This window comes from Daphnia pulicaria, chromosome 1, assembly GCF_021234035.1.
Source record: "Daphnia pulicaria isolate SC F1-1A chromosome 1, SC_F0-13Bv2, whole genome shotgun sequence".
Taxonomy (NCBI): Eukaryota; Metazoa; Arthropoda; class Branchiopoda; order Diplostraca; family Daphniidae; genus Daphnia; species Daphnia pulicaria.
Window position 1 is genome coordinate 22,624,145 of NC_060913.1, and position 18,885 is coordinate 22,643,029.

General features: G+C 43.4%; 1 long non-coding RNA gene and 11 other non-coding genes across 12 annotated transcripts; all 12 read right to left on the minus strand.

Annotated features, from left to right (window-relative positions):
* Window positions 1–604: 604 nt before the first annotated feature.
* On the minus strand, window positions 605–678 carry Trnai-uau. Its single transcript has one exon. It is a non-coding gene; the product is annotated as a tRNA-Ile (tRNA).
* Window positions 679–741: 63 nt separating this feature from the next.
* On the minus strand, window positions 742–823 carry Trnal-uag. Its single transcript has one exon. It is a non-coding gene; the product is annotated as a tRNA-Leu (tRNA).
* A 681-nt stretch (window positions 824–1,504) lies between these two features.
* Trnal-uag lies at window positions 1,505–1,586 on the minus strand. The gene has a single exon. It is a non-coding gene; the product is annotated as a tRNA-Leu (tRNA).
* Window positions 1,587–1,886: 300 nt separating this feature from the next.
* Trnal-uag lies at window positions 1,887–1,968 on the minus strand. The gene has a single exon. It is a non-coding gene; the product is annotated as a tRNA-Leu (tRNA).
* Window positions 1,969–9,299: 7,331 nt separating this feature from the next.
* Window positions 9,300–9,381, minus strand: Trnal-uag. The gene has a single exon. It is a non-coding gene; the product is annotated as a tRNA-Leu (tRNA).
* A 663-nt stretch (window positions 9,382–10,044) lies between these two features.
* On the minus strand, window positions 10,045–10,126 carry Trnal-uag. Its single transcript has one exon. It is a non-coding gene; the product is annotated as a tRNA-Leu (tRNA).
* Window positions 10,127–11,046: 920 nt separating this feature from the next.
* On the minus strand, window positions 11,047–11,128 carry Trnal-aag. Its single transcript has one exon. It is a non-coding gene; the product is annotated as a tRNA-Leu (tRNA).
* A 681-nt stretch (window positions 11,129–11,809) lies between these two features.
* Trnal-uag lies at window positions 11,810–11,891 on the minus strand. The gene has a single exon. It is a non-coding gene; the product is annotated as a tRNA-Leu (tRNA).
* A 3,190-nt stretch (window positions 11,892–15,081) lies between these two features.
* Window positions 15,082–15,480, minus strand: LOC124338636. The gene is made up of 3 exons (XR_006917917.1): window positions 15,432–15,480; window positions 15,300–15,369; window positions 15,082–15,239 (listed from the first exon to the last, which is right to left on the minus strand). It is a non-coding gene; the product is annotated as an uncharacterized LOC124338636 (long non-coding RNA).
* A 1,328-nt stretch (window positions 15,481–16,808) lies between these two features.
* On the minus strand, window positions 16,809–16,890 carry Trnal-aag. Its single transcript has one exon. It is a non-coding gene; the product is annotated as a tRNA-Leu (tRNA).
* A 684-nt stretch (window positions 16,891–17,574) lies between these two features.
* Window positions 17,575–17,656, minus strand: Trnal-uag. Its single transcript has one exon. It is a non-coding gene; the product is annotated as a tRNA-Leu (tRNA).
* Window positions 17,657–18,720: 1,064 nt separating this feature from the next.
* Trnal-uag lies at window positions 18,721–18,802 on the minus strand. Its single transcript has one exon. It is a non-coding gene; the product is annotated as a tRNA-Leu (tRNA).
* Window positions 18,803–18,885: the final 83 nt, after the last annotated feature.

Consider the following 18,885-nt stretch of genomic DNA (forward strand, 5'->3'; position numbering starts at 1 on the left):
CCTTGCCTCCGAAGAGACTGGTGCCTAAACCAGCGCCATAGACCACTCGGCCACACTATCATTATTGGTATCGTGCCCTAAGGTTTTTACACAGCAGATTCTTCATCAGACTCGTCTAGATGGGAATTCGTGTTTCTTTTTTTTAAATGTTGGTTACGAAATCCTGTACAACTAAAACTTGTTCCTTTATCTGTTGCACTCAACGAATTTTCCTCCATTGCACTGGCCCGTAAGAGGATCCAATTCATGAACTCCACGTTATTAGCAAGGCGCTCTAACCAGCTGAGCTAACAGGCCTCATATCGATATTTGGCTAAGAACGATAAAAAATCGTTAATACACAATCAAATGTAGAGATTATGACAGTGAAGGGATTCGAACCCTTGCCTCCAAAGAGACTGGTGCCTAAAACCAGCGCCATAGACCACTCGGCCACAAAATCATTGTTGTTATTGTGCCCTAAGGTTTTTATATAGCAGATTCTTCATGGGACTCTTCTAGATGGGAATTCGTGTTTTTTTTTTTAAATGTTGGTTACGAAATCCTTTACAACTTAAACTTGTTCCTCTATCTGTTGCACTCAACGACTTTTCCTCCATTGCACTGGCCCGTAAGAGGATCCAACTCATGACCTCCACGTTATAAGCACGGCGCTCTAACCAACTGAGCTAACAGGCCTCACATTGATAATTGGCCAAGAACGATAAAAAATCGTTAATACACAATCAAATGTAGAGATTATGACAGTGAAGGGATTCGAACCCTTGCCTTCGAATAGACTGGTGCCTAAAACCAGCGCCATAGACCACTCGGCCACACTATCATTTTTGGTATCGTGCCCTAAGATTTTTAAATAGCAGATTCTTCATGGGACTCTTCTATTTGAGATTTCGTGTTTCTTTATTTTAAATCTTTGTTACGAAATCCTGTACAACTTAAACTTGTTCCTCTATCTCTTGCACTCAACGAAATTTCCTCCATTGCACTGGCCCGTAAGAGGATCCAACTCATGACCTCCGCGTTATTAGCACGGCGCTCTAACCAACTGAGCTAACAGGCCTCATATCGATACACGGCCAAGAACGATAAAAAATCGTTAATACATAAACAAACGTAGAGATTATGACAGTGAAGGGATTAGAACCCTTGCCTCCGAAGAGACTGGTGCCTAAACCAGTGCCATAGACCACTCGGCCACACTATCATTATTGGTATCGTGCCCTAAGGTTTTTACACAGCAGATTCTTCATCAGACTCTTCTAGATGGGAATTCGTGTTTCTTTTTTTAAAATGTTGGTAACGAAATCCTGTACAACTGAAACTTGTTCCTCTATCTGTTGAACTCAACGAATTTTCCTCCATTGCACTGGCCCGTAAGAGGATCCAATTCATGAACTCCACGTTATTAGCAATGCCCTCTAACAAACTGAGCTAACAGGCCTCATATCGATATTTGGGCAAGAACGATAAAAAATCGTTAATACACAATCAAATGTAGAGATTATGACAGTGAAGGGATTCGAACCCTTGCCTCCGAAGAGACTGGTGCCTAAAACCAGCGCCATAGACCACTCGGCCACACTATCATTGTTGTTATTGTACCCTAAGGTTTTTACATAGCAGATTCTTCATGGGACTCTTCTAGATGAGAATTCGTGTTTCTTTTTTTTAAATGTTGGTTACGAAATCCTTTACAACTTAAACTTGTTCCTCTATCTGTTGCACTCAACGACTTTTCCTCCATTGCACTGGCCCGTAAGAGGATCCAACTCATGACCTCCGCGTTATTAGCACGGCGCTCTAACCAATTGAGCTAACAGGCCTCACATCGATATTTGGCCAAGAACGATAAAACATCGTTAATACACAATCAAATGTATAGATTATGACAGTGAAGGGATTCGAACCCTTGCCTTCGAATAGACTGGTGTCTAAAACCAGCGCCATACACCACTCGGCCACACTATCATTATTGGTATCGTGCCCTAAGGTTTTTAAATAGCAGATTCTTCATGGGACTCTTCTATTTGGGATTTCGTGTTTCTTTATTTTAAATCTTTGTTACGAAATCCTGTACAACTTAAACTTGTTCCTCTATCTCTTGCACTCAACGAAATTTCCTCCATTGCACTGGCCCGTAAGAGGATCCAACTTATGACCTCCGCGTTATTAGCACGGCGCTCTAACCAACTGAGCTAACAGGCCTCATATCGATACACGGCCAAGAACGATAAAAAATCGTTAATACATAAACAAACGTAGAGATTATGACAGTGAAGGGATTAGAACCCTTGCCTCCGAAGAGACTGGTGCCTAAACCAGTGCCATAGACCACTCGGCCACACTATCATTATTGGTATCGTGCCCTAAGGTTTTTACACAGCAGATTCTTCATCAGACTCGTCTAGATGGGAATTCGTGTTTCTTTTTTTTAAATGTTGGTTACGAAATCCTGTACAACTAAAACTTGTTCCTTTATCTGTTGCACTCAACGAATTTTCCTCCATTGCACTGGCCCGTAAGAGGATCCAATTCATGAACTCCACGTTATTAGCAAGGCGCTCTAACCAACTGAGCTAACAAGTCTCATATCGATATTTGGCTAAGAACGATAAAAAATCGTTAATACACAATCAAATGTAGAGATTATGGCAGTGAAGGGATTCGAACCCTTGCCTTCGAAAAGACTGGTGCCTAAAACCAGCGCCATAGACCACTCGGCCACACTATCATTATTGGTATAGTGCCCCAAGGTTTTTACACAGCAGATTCTTCATCAGACTCTTCTAGATGGGAATTTGTGTTTCTTTTTTTTAAATGTTGGTTACGAAATCCTGTACAACTGAAACTTGTTCCTCTATCTGTTGCACTCAACGAATTTTCCTCCATTGCACTGGCCCGTAAGAGGATCCAATTCATGAACTCCACGTTATTAGCAAGGCGCTCTAACCAACTGAGCTAACAGGCCTCATATCGATATTTGGCTAGGAACGATAAAAAATCGTTAATACACAATCAAATGTAGAGATTATGAAAGTGAAGGGATTCGAACCCTTGCCTTCGAAGAGACTGGTGCCTAAAACCAGCGCCATAGACTATCATGTTTATTATTGTGCCCTTAGGTTTTTAAATAGCAGATTCTTCATGGGACTCTTCTATTTGGGATTTCGTGTTTCTTTTTTTTAAACGTTGGTTACGAAATCCTGTACAACTGAAACTTGTTCCTCTATCTGTTGCACTCAACGAATTTTCCTCCATTGCACTGGCCCGTAAGAGGATCCAATTCATGAACTCCACGTTATTAGCAAGGCGCTCTAACCAACTGAGCTAACAGGCCTCATATCGATATTTGGCTAAGAACGATAAAAAATCGTTAATACACAATCAAATGTAGAGATTATGACAATGAAGGGATTCGAACCCTTGCACACTATCATTATTGGTATCGTGCCCTAAGGTTTTTACATAGAAGATTCTTCATGGGACTCTTCTATTTGGGATTTCGTTTTTCTTTATTTTTAATGTTGGTTTCGAAATCCTGTACAAATTAAGCTTGTTCCTCTATCTGTTGCACTCAACAACTTTTCCTCCATTGCACTGACCCGTAAGAGGATCGAACTTATGACCTCCGCGTTATTATCACGGCGATCTAACCAACTGAGCTAACAGGCCTCACATCGATACTCGGCCAAGAACGATAACAAATCGTTAATACACAATCAAATGTAGAGATTATGACAGTGAAGGGATTCGAACCCTTGCACACTATCATTATTGGTATCGTGCCCTAAGGTTTTTACATAGCAGATTCTTCATGGGACTCTTCTATATGGGATTTCGTGTTTCTTTTTTTTAAATGTTGGTTACGAAATCCTGTACAACTGAAACTTGTTCCTCAATCTGTTGCACTCAACGACTTTTCCTCCATTCCACTGGCCCGTAAGAGGATCGAATTCATGACCTCCGCGTTATTAGCACGGCGCTCTAACCAACTGAGCTAACAGGCCTCATATCGATACTCGGCCAAGAACGATAAAAAATCGTTAATACACAATCAAATGTAGAGATTATGACAATGAAGGGATTGGAACCCTTGCCTCCGAAGAGACTGGTGCCTAAAACCAGCGCCATGGACCACTCGGCGACACTATCATTATTGGTATCGTGCCCTAAGGTTTTTACATAGTAGATTCTTCATTCGACTCTTCTATATGGGATTTCGTGTTTCTTTATTTTAAATGTTGGTTACGAAATCCTGTACAACTGAAACTTGTTCCTCAATCTGTTGCACTCTGTTGTAATAATAAACTCTACAATTAGACACAAGAACACTTCTGCAAAAATTTATTAACTTATAAACACGTACCTTCACAAAGCACAGAAATAAGATTGTTCAACTTAAAGATATGCACATCTGTGGTGTGAGCTTGGCGCATGGATCAGCCGGAACGGACAAAGTGGAACAGTTGCTCATGTTGAATCTCTCGAGTACGGTCTTGACGTAGTCTGGCTGTGAGAGATGAATTGTGCGTTGGATTCGGTTGCGGTTGATATCGATTCCGATGAATCGATCGGGTGGAATGGAACGAACGTCAAATTCCTTTCCAAGGAATTCCATCATCTCATTGAGGACTGCCTTGGTGCTGCTGAGAATGAATCCGTCGTCGACGTAAAGGATGAAAATAGTGATTTCTTCATCCGCCTCCCCTTTACGAAGATGACGATAATACACGCATGGGTCAGCTATGCTTCTTGTGAGTCCAAAAAGGATGAGGAATTCGTTGAATTTGATGTTCCATACTCTGAAAGCCTGTTTTAGACCATACAGGCTTTTGATGAGACGGCAGACTTCTCCTTCTCTTCCTGGAACGATGAAGCCCTCGGGTTGTTTCATGTAGATTTCCTCGTCTAGGGTGCCGTAAAGGAAGGCAGTCTTGACGTCCAGTTGGACCATTTCTAAGTCCCTTGTAGCAGCAATGGCCATGATCACGCGAAGAGAATAGTGTTTGGCTACTGGAGCGTAGGTCTCGGTGTAATCTAGCCCTGGGATTTGCGAATATCCTTTGATGACAAAGCGGGCCTTGTATCTTGCGGGCGTGCTTTTGAATCCGGGTTTGAACTTCATCACCCATTTTCCTTCAATTGCTTTGCGGTCTGGTGGTAGCTGACATAAATTCCATGTATTATTTTGGATGAGTGACTCATACTCTTCAATAATCGCTGGAATCCAGAGTTCTGAATCGGCGCAGGAGATGGCCTCGAGATAACTGCTAGGCTCTATTGGTCGAGACTTTGTGCTTGAATTGGACGTTGTTGAAGGCAAGCCAAAGATAATTGCTAAAAAAAAATAAAGTTATAACTGATGTCTGTTTGTTTGTTTTGTCGGTGTGCTTGTTTATACCTTGTTTGGCTATTGATTGCCTATACTGGAGGTATCGCTCAGAAAATTTGGGACGGCGAGCCGATTGACGGGTTCTCTCGTTGTTAACCTGACGGTCAACGCGAGAACTTGTGTTGATTGCGTTAGGAGATGTGTCCTGGACGATTTCTTCATCTATAGCTTCATTGTTGATTTTCGCGCCATCTTGTATTCTATCATCAAGTGGCCTTGAAATTTCTTGAGGAATATTGATGTCGGTGGGAGCTTCGTCAAGGTCTAATTCTTGAAAGACGGGCTCATCTGTTTGTGGCTCCTTCTAAAAAAGAAAGAAATCTTTTTTCGTTCAGTTTTTGTTTCAGAGTGAAGAAAGAGTACTCACCGATTGCTTCTTCATGTCATTGTAGAACATAGTTTCGTCCACCTTAACATCTTTGCTAATGAGAATCTTCTTGGTGGAAGGAATGTAGACTCGAAAAGCGTTTTGAGTGTTACAGCGCCCAACGAAGACTCCTTCTTGGCTACGGGCTTCCAGTTTTGATGATACTGATGGATCTCTTATGAACGCTCGTGAACCGAAGATTCGGATTTTTGACAAATCAGGTTTCTTGCCATACCAGTAGTTGTAGGGAGTGAGCTCACCAGTTCTGGAAAGAACTCTGTTTCGGATGTAGGTGGCGTAAGAGACGGCTTCTGCCCAAAGAGATGAGGGTAGTCCACTGGAAAGTAACATACATCGGACGATGTCCAGCAGGGTCCTGTTGGTACGTTCGGCTGTGCCATTTTGTTCAGGTGTATACGGGGCGCTTGTCTCATGTCGAATCCCCTTTTCTTTGAACCAATCGTCGTTCTCGCTGTTTACGTATTCTCCTCGCCCATTATCTGTCCTCAGAGTGAGCATGTAATTTCCAGTTTCGTTGAGCAGCGTCGCATGGTAGAGTCGGATTAGTGAGGGTACTTCAGATTTTCTTTTCATGAAGTAGACCGTAAGATGACCACTAAAATCGTCTTTAAAAGTGACGTAATAGGTAGTTCCTCCAAGACTCGGGGACGCGATGGGGCCCCAGACATCCGAATGAGTCAGTTCACCTATCCTGCCAGCTCTGTGTCGGCCTTCTTTGAGCGAGACTCTTGTAAACTTTCCTATCTCGCAGCCAGAGCAGAGTGATGCTGGAATTTCACAGTCACCATCGATGTTAAGACCAACGGCCAGATCTTGTCGCAGCATCTTCAGGAGCATTTGATAGCCAAGGTGGCCGAGGCGCTTGTGCCATGTGATGAGTGATGCTCGGATATCGGCACCATGTGCGCTATAGAGGGAGAGTTCAGCGCTTCTTCGTACATCTTTTTGAGTCGTCTGGATATCAGGTTCGAGATCAAGATGGTAAAGGGTGTCATCTTTTCTTTCTCCGGTGAGAACAATATCTTCTCCTCTCATGAACGATACCTTAAATGAGAGATTTAAGTGAGCATATACGTTATAAGTGTATGTATGTATTTTCACAGTACCTTGTTTTTCTCAAAGTGCGCTACTAATCCGTTGGCAGTAGCGGCTCCGATGGAAAATAGATTCACGCCAAGGCCTGGTATGTAGAGTACCTCCATCAGTGTGTTTGAGGTTTTTATTTGATTCATCATAATTGTGACGTTAATGCTGCCTGTGCCCCTTACGTCCAGCTTGCTGTTTCCTATTCCTGAATAAGGAAAGAGGATTTCAGTAAAGTTGTAAAATTTGTTTATAAAAAGAAAGAATTGTTACCTGACACAGACCAGCTACCAATTTCGATTGGTTTGAAATCTGAAAAGAAGCTTCTCTGGTCGGACATATGTTTCGTGGCACCTGAATCAGCAAAGAAAGCAAATATGCTTCTTGGATCAGGTTTGGATAACGAAAACAGTCCAGTCGAGTGTTTGCCTTTACCCCCGACGTCTGGGTAGTCATGCTTTGAGTAGCAATCTTTCTCTTGGTGGCCCGGTTTCGTGCAATATTCGCATTTTGGGCGTGAGTCTTGATCAGCTCTGTAATGTTGTCTCGATCGCTTGTCTACAAATCCTCCTCGAACTCCAAAGTGTTTCTTTCCTCTTCCACGAACACCAGGATATCCACCGCGACCATGGGTGTAACCGCCATTTGCTCCTTCATTCGCGACAAAAGCTCCTTCAGTCACGTTGCCGATCTTTTGATAGGACTTCACGACATTTTCTTCGGTAAGAAGTCGCTGATGGAGATGATCTAGAGTGCGGTCTGCGGCTGGAACGCTTGCCCATACAGATCTCACGATGCGAAAGGTTTCTGGAAGAGTGGCTAAGGCGTTTGACACCAGTTGGATGTTGCTGAGTGGTTGTTCCCGCTCTCTGAGCTTGTCGGCCACGTTTGAGAGCTTTTGGATGTGAGTCCTCATGTCGTCGCCTTGAAAGGGTTGAAGATTGAATGTATAATTAGCTTTGAGGAATTTAGTTTGTAGTAGACTATACAAGATTATACCAGTCGTGTAGTTGAAGTCGTAATAGTTCTGCCAGAGTAGGTGCAGATGCTCTTCTGTCTGCAGTTGATACTGTTGGTTCAGCCTTGTCCACATTTGAGTTGCGTTCACGCATATATACAGGTTTTCCTTCATTTCCTTAGTTATAGTTGCCATGATGCAGTTTCGAGCTAAGACGTCCTTTCGTGTCCATTGCCGTATGGCTGCTTCATTCAAAAGTAGATTTTCTTCATTGCGTTCCTGTTAGGAGGAAAAGAAATTATGAAGTTGTTAAGATTGTCACATGTTATCGCATGACATCGTCCTAGGACGAAATAAATCAATAATTATTGCAGCATGAATGACTATCAGCGTTAGGGCTGATTTGAGCTAGTAACTAGCAAGGTGAGAAATGCCCTTTAAAATAAGAGTCTTACTTGACGTAGGAGACAAAAGAAAGTATTACAAAAAAAAGGAATTTGGAAACATTCACAGATGGCACTTAGACCATGATCATTTGGTGTGACTTGGTTTAGATGGGTCTGTGAATGTGGAAATCAAAATTTACATATAACAAAAAGAGGAGAATTGCAAGATTGATGACTACGATAAAGTTTAAAGAATTTAGACTGAAGTTATATGGAATGGAATGTGGCATTTCACACTTGTATGTGCCATAGGGCAAGCATCATCAGTAACCATAGGGCATTTGACGCTTAACATGTGCCATAGGGCAAACTTTTCAACACGTTCTGTAACCAGAGACTAGTTGAGTGATAAATTAAAAGTTTGTTACCTCCTCTGGACATAACTCTGTTCCCAACACAACACGATCAATCTCCATTGCCTGGAAGCATAAGTGTATCTCATAGTTCCATTCTCTATGATTCGTGCCATCAAATTTTGGCACGTGAGAAACTGCTCTCAAAGAATTAAAGTCTTGTGCAACGTGTTCGGCCATTGTAGTTAAAAGCTACGTTAATCTGGGCCCATAACCTGTTGTAATAATAAACTCTACAATTAGACACAAGAACACTTCTTCAATAATTTATTAACTTATAAACACGTACCTTCACAAAGCACAGAAATAAGATTGTTCAACTTAAAGATATCAAATATAACCTGGTTACAAGTCGGACAACTATCTCCTGTCAGGTGTCACAAAGAAGAAGAAGGCAAGCTAGAGTTCTAGCAGACGAAGTGAGAGAGACATCTGGTGATGAAGGGAGTGGGTTTCAGCAACTCAAATCTGGTTTGGCAACGCGCATTTGGGTTGTAGAGAGAATAAACACAACACACTCAACGACTTTTCCTCCATTCCACTGGCCCGTAAGAGAATCGAATTCATGACCTCCGCGTTATTAGCACGGCGCTCTAACGAACTGAGCTAACAGGCCTCATATCGATATTTGGCCAAGAACGATAAAAAATCGTTAATACACTATCAAATGTAGAGATTATGACAGTGAAGGGATTCGAACCCTTGCCTCCGAAGACACTGGTTCCTAAATCCAGCGCCATAGACCACTCGGCCACACTATCATGTTTGTTATTGTGCCCTAAGGTTTTTACATAGCAGATTCTTCATGGGACTCTTCTAGATAGGAATTCGTGTTTCTTTTTTTTAAATGTTGGTTACGAAATCCTTTACAACTTAAACTTGTTCCTCTATCTGTTGCACTCTACGAATTTTCCTCCATTGCACTGGCCCGTAAGAGGATCGAACTCATGACCTCCGCGTTATTAGCACGGCGCTCTAACCAACTGAGCTAACAGGCCAAGAACGATAAAAAATCGTTAATAAACAATCAAACGTAGAGATTATGACAGTGAAGGGATTCGAACCCTTGCCTCCGAAGAGACTGGGGCCTAAAACCAGCGCCATAGACCACTCGGCCACACTATCATGTATGTTATAGTGCTCTAAGGTTTTTACATAGCAGATTCTTCATGGGACTCTTATTGATGCAAATTCGTGTTTCTTTTTTTTAATGTTGACTATGACATCCTTAACAACTTAAACTTGTTCCTCTATCTGTTGTACTCAACGACGTTTCCTCCATTGCAGTGCCCCGTAAGAGGATCGAACTCATCGCCTCCGCGTCATTAGCACGGCGCTCTAACCAACTGAGCTAACAGGCCTCACATCAATACTCGGCCAAGAACGATAAAAAATCGTTAATACACAATCAAATGTAGAGATTATGACAGTGAAGGGATTCGAACCCTTCCCTCCGAAGAGACTGGTGCCTAAAACCAGCGCCATAGACCACTCGGCCACACTATCATGTATGTTATAGTGCTCTAAGGTTTTTACATAGCAGATTCTTCATGGGACTCTTCTTGATGCAAATTCGTGTTTCTTTTTTTTAATGTTGACTACGACATCCTTAACAACTTAAACTTGTTCCTCTATCTGTTGCAGTCAACGACTTTTCCTCTATTGCACTGGCCCGTAAGAGGATCGAACTCATGACCTCCGCGTTATTAGCACGGCGCTCTAACCAACTGAGCTAAAAGGCCTCACATCCATACTCGGACAAGAACGATACAAAATCGTTAATACACAATCAAATGTAGTGATTATGACAGTGAAGGGATTCGAACCCTTGTCTCTGAAGAGACTGGTGCCAAAAAACCAGCGCCATAGACCACTGGGCCACACTATCATTAGTGTTATCGTGCCCTAAGGTTTTTACATAGCAGATTCTTCATGGGACTCTTCTATATGGGATTTCGTGTTTCTTTATTTTAAATGTTGGTAACGAAATCCTGTACAACTGAAACTTGTTCCTCTATCTGTTGCACTCAACGACTTTTCCTCTATTGCACTGGCCCGTAAGAGGATCGAACTCATGACCTCCGCGTTATTAGCACGGCGCTCTAACCAACTGAGCTAACAAGCCTCATATCGATACTCGGCCAAGAACGATGAAAAATCGTTAATACACAATCAAATGTAGAGATTATGACAGTGAAGGGATTCGAACCCTTGCCTAAAAAGAGACTGGTGCCTAAAACCAGAGCCATTGTATTGTTGTTGCTCTCAACGAAAATTCCTCCATTGCACTGGCCCGTAAGAGGATCGAACTCATGACCTCCGCTTCATTAGCACGGCGCTCTAACCAACTGAGCTAATAGGCTTCATGTCGATACTCGGCCAAGAACGATAAAAAATCGTTAATACACAATCAAATGTAGAGATTATGACAGTGAAGGGATTCGAACCCTTGCCTCCGAAGAGACTGGTGCCTTAAACCAGGGCCATAGACCACTCGGCCACACTATCATTATTGAAATCGTGTCCTAAGGTTTTAATCTATAGCAGATTCTTCATGGGACTCTTCTATATGGGATTTCGTGTTTCTTTATTTTAAATGTTGGTTACGAAATCCTGTACAAATGAAACTTGTTCCTCTATCTGTTGAACTCAACAACTTTTCCTCCATTACACTGGCCCGTAAGAGGATCGAACTTATGACCTCCGCGTTATTACCACGGCGATCTAACCAACTGAGCTAACAGGCCTCACATCGATCCTCGGCCAAGAACGATAAAAAATCGTTAATACACAATCAAATGTAGAGATTATGACAGTGAAGGGATTCGAACCCTTGCCTCCGAAGAGACTGGTGCCTATAACCAGCGCCAAAGACCACTCGGCCACACTATCATGGTTGTTATTGTGCCCTAAGGTTTTTACATAGCAGATTCTTCATGGGACTCTTCTAGATGGGAATTCGTGTTTTTTTTTTAAAGTTGGTTACGAAATCCTTTACAACTTGAAGTTATTCCTCTTTATGTTGCACTCAACGACTTTTCCTCCATTTCACTGGCCCGTAAGAGGATCGAACTCATGACCTCCGCGTTATTAGCACGGCGCTCTAACCAACTGAGCTAACAGGCCTCATATCGACATTTGTCCAAGAACGATAAAAAATCGTTAATACACAATCAAATGTATAGATTATGACAGTGAAGGGATTCGAACCCTTGCCTCCGAAGAGACTGGTGCCTAAAACCAGCGCCATAGACCACTCGGCCACACTATCATTATTGGAATCGTGCCCTAATGTTTTTACATAGCAGATTCTTCATTGGACTCTTCTATATGGGATTTCGTGTTTCTTTATTTTATATATTGGTTACGAAATCCTGTACAAATGAAACTTGTTCCTCTATCTGTGCACTCAACGAAAATTCCTCCATTACACTGGCCCGTAAGAGGATCGAACTCATGACCTCCGCGTTATTAGCACGGCGCTCTAACCAACTGAGCTAATAGGCTTCATATCGACACTCGGCCAGGAACGATAACAAATCGTTAATACACAATCAAATGTAGAGATTATGACAATGAAGGGATTGGATCCCTTGCCTCAGAAGAGACTGGTGCCTTAAACCAGCGCCATATACCACTCGGCCATACTATCATTATTGGAATCATGCCCTAAGGTTTTTACATAGCAGATTCTTCATGGGACTCTTCTATATGGGATTTCGTGTTTCTTTATTTTAAATATTGGTTACGAAATCCTGTACAACTTAAACTTGTTCCTCTATCAGTTGCACTCAACGAAAATTCCTCCTTTACACTGGCCCGTAAGAGGATCGAACTCATGACCTCCGCGTTATTAGCACGGCGCTTTAACCAACTGAGCTAACAGGCTTCATATCTGTTTCCACTTAATGAAAACCTGAAGCTGGCTCGTAAGAACAAAATCCAACCAAGTCTTGTTTTGCAGGCGATTGGCTCATAATCGTGTCCTTCTCTGGTCTCGCGCGGCAACAAAAGATGCAGATAGTCTATACCTACGAGAAGATCCACCTTTCCTCCCACTACTCCGACCGGGAGGTCGCGGAGATGCGGCCAATTCTGTTTTTTCTTACTCCAGTCCGTGATCGGAGTTGGGCTGGCGACCATCTTCATTGTTGAACCTTCCATCTTAAAGATTTCGCCAGATTCGGCGCGTAACTGGAACTGGACTCGTTCGGACTGGTATCGGTCGATGACTCCGCCGACACCATCCACCTTCAACACCTGCGGCAGTCCTTGCAGCTTTAAACGGGTCGCGAAGGCCGTCCTAATCAAGGTGGTGTCACTACCTTCATCGGCGATAATATTGGCGAGCACCCAGTTACCATCCGCAGATTGCACGCTGAGTTTCAGCATCCCCAATGTCACTCTCTGATGGCCAATAATCCGAGCGATTGAAGGACGGGCTTCTTTCTCTGCCGGCATCGCGCCTTCGGACATCTCCACGGATGAATAATGCGTATTGGATCGACGTGGGAAGTTTCCTCTTGATGTTACTGGACTGTCTGCATCAACTTGATCCGCTGCTATGCTGTAGGCGTTCAGATAATCCGATGCTCGATCACAAATCCAAGTGCCGAAATCGTTGAGGCTGCGAAATTCCAAACGGCCACGTCGTCCTGCATTCCAATCGAGTCGATCTTGCGGATTGAGCCTGAAGCATACTTTCTCGATGATATCGGCTGATGACGCTTCTCCAATCCTGCTGAGGTCGAAGAGATGAGTCCGTACTCTTTTGGCAAAACGTTTGAACACTCTCGGTTCATTCTTGAACTCTAGTCGCTCAATGGCTTGGATGTGGGCAGCCCGCATAACGTCTCGTCTTCCAAACGTCTCCTTCAGCCGTACCAGCGCCTGCTTGTAGGCCGATTCGCCGCCACCTAGGCCGTAGACAACATCCAAACATTCGCCCTTGAGGTAATGTTTCAGCAGCGCCAATTTTTCTCAAGGGATTTTCGGCGTGTCATGTACTAACGCGCGAAAAAGGTCAATCCAGCCAAACCACTCGATGGCCTTTCCAGTATAAACGTCCAATTCTGCAGAGATGGCGGAACGGGAAGAGAACTTGCTATGGACCGGAAGTAAACGTCCATTGTTGTAGAGATCGATCCAGTCGTCCGGGGCGTCTTGCTTGTCGTTCAGGTTTCGCTGCTTGTTCAGCCATTCTTCTGCTGCTGGAGACCGTTTCTCTAGCTGTTGACTAACGGACGAGTAGTGATCTTGATCTGGTTGACGGATATCCAACTGATTGAGAGCCGCTTGAGCAGCTTCGGCTTCTTCCCAAAGGGCTTGGGCTCGCATTCTAATTTCTTCACATTTCCTTTCGGCTGCAGCGACCTCTTCCTTGTGAGCTTGCTCACGCTGGGTGGCTTCTTGTTGCGCTTGGTTGCGCCGGTCGGCTTCCGACGGTGTTATGGGAATAAGGGGCGGATTTGGGACGGGTAGACCGTCGTGCAGGTTTACTACCGATGCCTCTTCTCCTTCACATCTTGTCAGATAAGCCCGGGCCGCCGCAATGGCCTCGTCGCATTTGTCCACGTAGGTGAGATTTGTGCCATCTTGACGCTCAGCTTCGTCTTCATCCTCTTCAACTGCTGTCATTTCAGTCTGTAGGACTGAAGTTCGGAGAATTAGATCATCGAGATGCACTATCAGTGCTTTCGCGTTTCTCCGTGAACGTGATGAGTTGACTATTGCTGTTAAGCTGGTGGTGGCCCTCGTGACTTGCTGCCGTAGTGCTGTCCTCTTCTTCTTCAACGCGATGAAAGCTGCATCGTCCATAGTAGATGACGTCGATGGACGAGGTTTGGTGGAAGAAGAATCTCAACCTTGAGATGGCTGGCGGCTGGCCAATGGTCCCCCCAACGGAAGATAAGTAGCTCGAAAGGCCGTGATCAATTCGAAGGAAGATGACAATCAACCGGATTCAGGCTCGATAACGAGTGATGAAGTGTGGTACAGCACGAGATCGAAGAATAGGCTTGCCTAAAGCGAAGCTGAAGAAGAGAAGAGTCTCAATGTCTAGACGGCTGGCTTAGGGTGTGTAAAGTGAGAAGAATCTCGACGGCTAAACCACCTCGTCGAGGAGAAGAATCTTGAATCAGCTGTGACCGACCAGAAATTCGGAATGAAGCTGAAGATGAGAAGAGTCTCGACGAATTGAAGGCAGGTTTAGGGCTCGGAAAGAGCAACCAACGTTAAACCGCCTGGATAGTGAGAAGGATCTCGATGAAACAAGTAGGATGCAAGAAGAATCTTGCTTGACGTGGAGATAACTCCGGTTCGAAGGACCAAATGTTTCCACTTAATGAAAACCTGAAGCTGGCTCGTAAGAGCAAAATCTCTTGTATTGTGTTCGACTTGACTTATGCTCATATAAATGAACACAGGGTACTTATGATAATGGAAGTGGTGGTGATAACGATGATAATTGTGGTAGTGATTGTGGTTCCTAAGAAGGGATAAACAAGGTTAGGGACATAATGAGAGAAAGCGAGTAAAATTTAGCTACCTGTGGAGACAGGCTACACACAAAGTGAGAATCACTCGTATACACAGAGTCGACAACCAGGGCTGAATGGGCCTGGGAGGGAACATAGATTATAATTAAGGTGATTGACATGAATTCATTAATAACACATACCAATTAGTGTCCTATGACACACAAATGTTGGATATATCGTCACACACTTGAGATAACTCGAGTGACGTCTCTGAAGAAACATAGGACACAGAATTAGTAGGGAAAACAAACATAAATTCATGACCGAAATACCTCAGAATAAGAAGAGCGACACACACACACGCGGGTCCTTAAACCAAGTAAATTATCTTTGGGCAATCACGGATAAATCAGTTTAACACGAGAGAGAAAGAGTGAAAGCCAAGAATTCAACGTGCTTTACAGACGACATTAACTGACATTTAAGAGGGGGAAAAGGAGGGAGGGAAAACGTTGCCAAGTTTAAGACGGGATGCGCTTTCGCCGATCCAATATCGATACTCGGCCAAGAACGATAAAAAATCGTTAATACACAATCAAATGTAGAGATTATGACAGTGAAGGGATTCGAACCCTTGCCTCCGAAGAGACTGGTGCCTTAAAACAGCGCCATAGACCACTTGGCCACACTATCAAAGTTGTTATTGTGCCCTAAGGTTTTTACATAGCAGATTCTTCATGGGACTCTTCTAGATGGGAATTCGTGTTTCTTTTTTTAAAAGTTGGTTACGAAATCCTTTACAACTTGAAGTTGTTCCTCTATATGTTGCACTCAACGACTTTTCCTCCATTGCACTGGCCCGTAAGAGGATCGAACTCATGACCTCCGCGTCATTAGCACGGCGCTCTAACCAACTGAGCTAACAGGCCTCACATTGATACTCGGCCAAGAACGATAACAAATCGTTAATACACAATCAAATGTAGAGATTATGACACTGAAGGGATTCGAACCCTTGCACACTATCATTATTGGTATCGTGCCCTAAGGTTTTTACATAGCAGATTCTTCATGGGACTCTTCTATATGGGATTACGTGTTTCTTTATTTTAAATGTTGGTTACGAAATCCTGTACAAATTAAACCTGTTCCTCTATCTGTTGCACTCAACGAAAATTCCTCCATTGCACTAGCCCGTAAGAGGATCGTACTCATGACCTCCGCTTTATTAGCACGGCGCTCTAACCAACTGAGCTAACAGGCCTCATATCGATACTCGGCCAAGAACGATAACAAATCGTTAATACACAATCAAATGTAGATATTATGACAATGAAGGGATTGGAACTCTTGCCTCAGAAGAGACTGGTGCCTTAAACCAGCGCCATAGACCACTCGGCCACACTATCATTAATGGTATTATGCCCTAAGGTTTTTACACAGCAGATTCTTCATGGGACTCTTCTAGATGGGATTTCGTGTTTTTTTATTTGAAATGTTGGTTACGAAATCCTTTACAACTTAAACTTGTTCCTCTATCTGTTGCACTCAACGAAAATTCCTCCATTACACTGGCCCGTAAGAGGATCGAACTCTTGACCTCCGCTTTATTAGCACGGCGCTCTAACCAACTGAGCTAACAGGCCTCACATCGATACTCGGCCAAGAACGATAACAAATCGTTAATACACAATCAAATGTAGATATTATGACAGTGAAGGGATTCGAACCCTTGCCTCAGAAGAGACTGGTGCCTTTAACCAGCGCCATAGACCACTCGGCCACACTGTCATGATTGTTATTGTGCCCTAAGGTTTTTACATAGCAGATTCTTCATGGGACTCTTCTAGATGGGAATTCGTGTTTCTTTTTTTTTAAATGTTGGTTACGAAATCCTTTACAACTTAAACTTGTTCCTCTATCTGTTGCACTCAACGACTTTTTCTCCATAGCACTGGACCGTGAGAGGATCGAACTCATGACCTCCGCGTTATTAGCACGGCGCACTAACCAACTGAGCTAACAGGCCTCACATCGATACTCGGCCAAGAACGATAAAAAATCGTTAATACACAATCAAATGTAGAGATTATGACAGTGACGGGATTCGAACCCTTGCCTCCGAAGAGACTGTTGCCTAAAACTAGCGCCATAGACCACTCGGCCACACTATCATTATTGGTATCGTGCCCTAAGGTTTTTACATAGCAGATTCTTCATGGGACTCTTCTATATGGGAATTCGTGTTTCTTTTTTTTTAAATGTTGGTTACGAAATCCTTTACAACTTAAACTTGTTCCTCTATCTGTTGCACTCAACGACTTTTTCTCCATAGCACTGGCCCTTAAGAGGATCGAACTCATGACCTCCGCGTTATTAGCACGGCGCTCTAACCAACTGAGCTAACAGGCCTCACATCAATACTCGGCCAAGAACGATAAAAAATCGTTAATACACAATAAAATGTAGAGATTATGACAGTGAAGGGATTTGAACCCTTGCCTCCGAAGAGACTGGTGCCTAAAACCAGCGCCATAGACCACTCGGCCACACTATCATTATTGGTATCGTGCCCTAAGGTTTTTAAATAGCAGATTCTTCATGGGACTCTTCTATTTGGGATTTCGTGTTTCTTTATTTTAAATGTTGGTTTCGAAATCCTGTACAACTTAAACTTGTTCCTCTATCTGTTGCACTCAACGACTTTTCCTATATTGCACTGGCCCGTAAGTGGATCGAACTAATGACCTCCGCGTTATTAGCACGGCGCTCTAACCAACTGAGCTAACAGGCCTCATATCGATAATCGGCCAAGAACGATAAAAAATCGTTAATACACAATCAAACGTAGAGATTATGACAGTGAAGGGATTCGAACCCTTGCCTCTGAAGAGACTGGTGCCTAAAACCAGCGCCATAGACCACTCGGCCACACAAATATGTTTCTTATAGTGCCCTAAGGTTTTTACATAGCAGATTCTTCATGGGACTCTTCCAGATGCGAATTCGTGTTTCTTTTTTTTAAATGTCGATTACGACTTCCTTAACAACTTAAACTTGTTCCACTAACTGTTGTACTCAACGACGTTTCCTCCGTTGCACTGGCCCGTAAGAGGATCGAACTCATGACCTCCGCGTTATTAGCACGGCGCTCTAGCCAACTGAGCTAACAGGCCTTACATCAATACTCGTCCAAGAACGATACAAAATCGTTAATACACAATCAAATGTAGAGATTATGACAGTGAAGGGATTCGAACCCTTGCCTCCGAAGAGACTGGTGCCTAAAACCAGCGTCAAAGACCACTCGGCCACACTATCATTATTGGTATCGTGCCCTAAGGTTTTTACATAGCAGATTCTTCATGGGACTCTTCTATATGGGATTTCGTGTTTCTTTATTTTAAATATTGGTTACGAAATCCTGTACAACTTAAACTTGTTCCTCTATCTGTTGCAATCAACGAAAATTCCTCCATTACACTGGCCCGTAAGAGGATCGAACTCATGACCTCCGCGTTATTAGCACGGCGCTCTAACCAACTGAGCTAACAGGCCTCACATCGATACTCGGCCAAGAACGCTAAAAAATCGTTAATACACAATCAAATGTAGAGATTATGACAGTGAAGGGATTCGAACCCTTGCCTCCGAAGAGACTGGTGCCTAAAACCAGCGCCATGGACCACTCGGCCACACTATCATTATTGGTATCGTGCCCTAAGGTTTTTATATAGCAGACGAGTAACCTGAGGCCCGTTTGAACCCGGGGAACTTTTTTTCTAG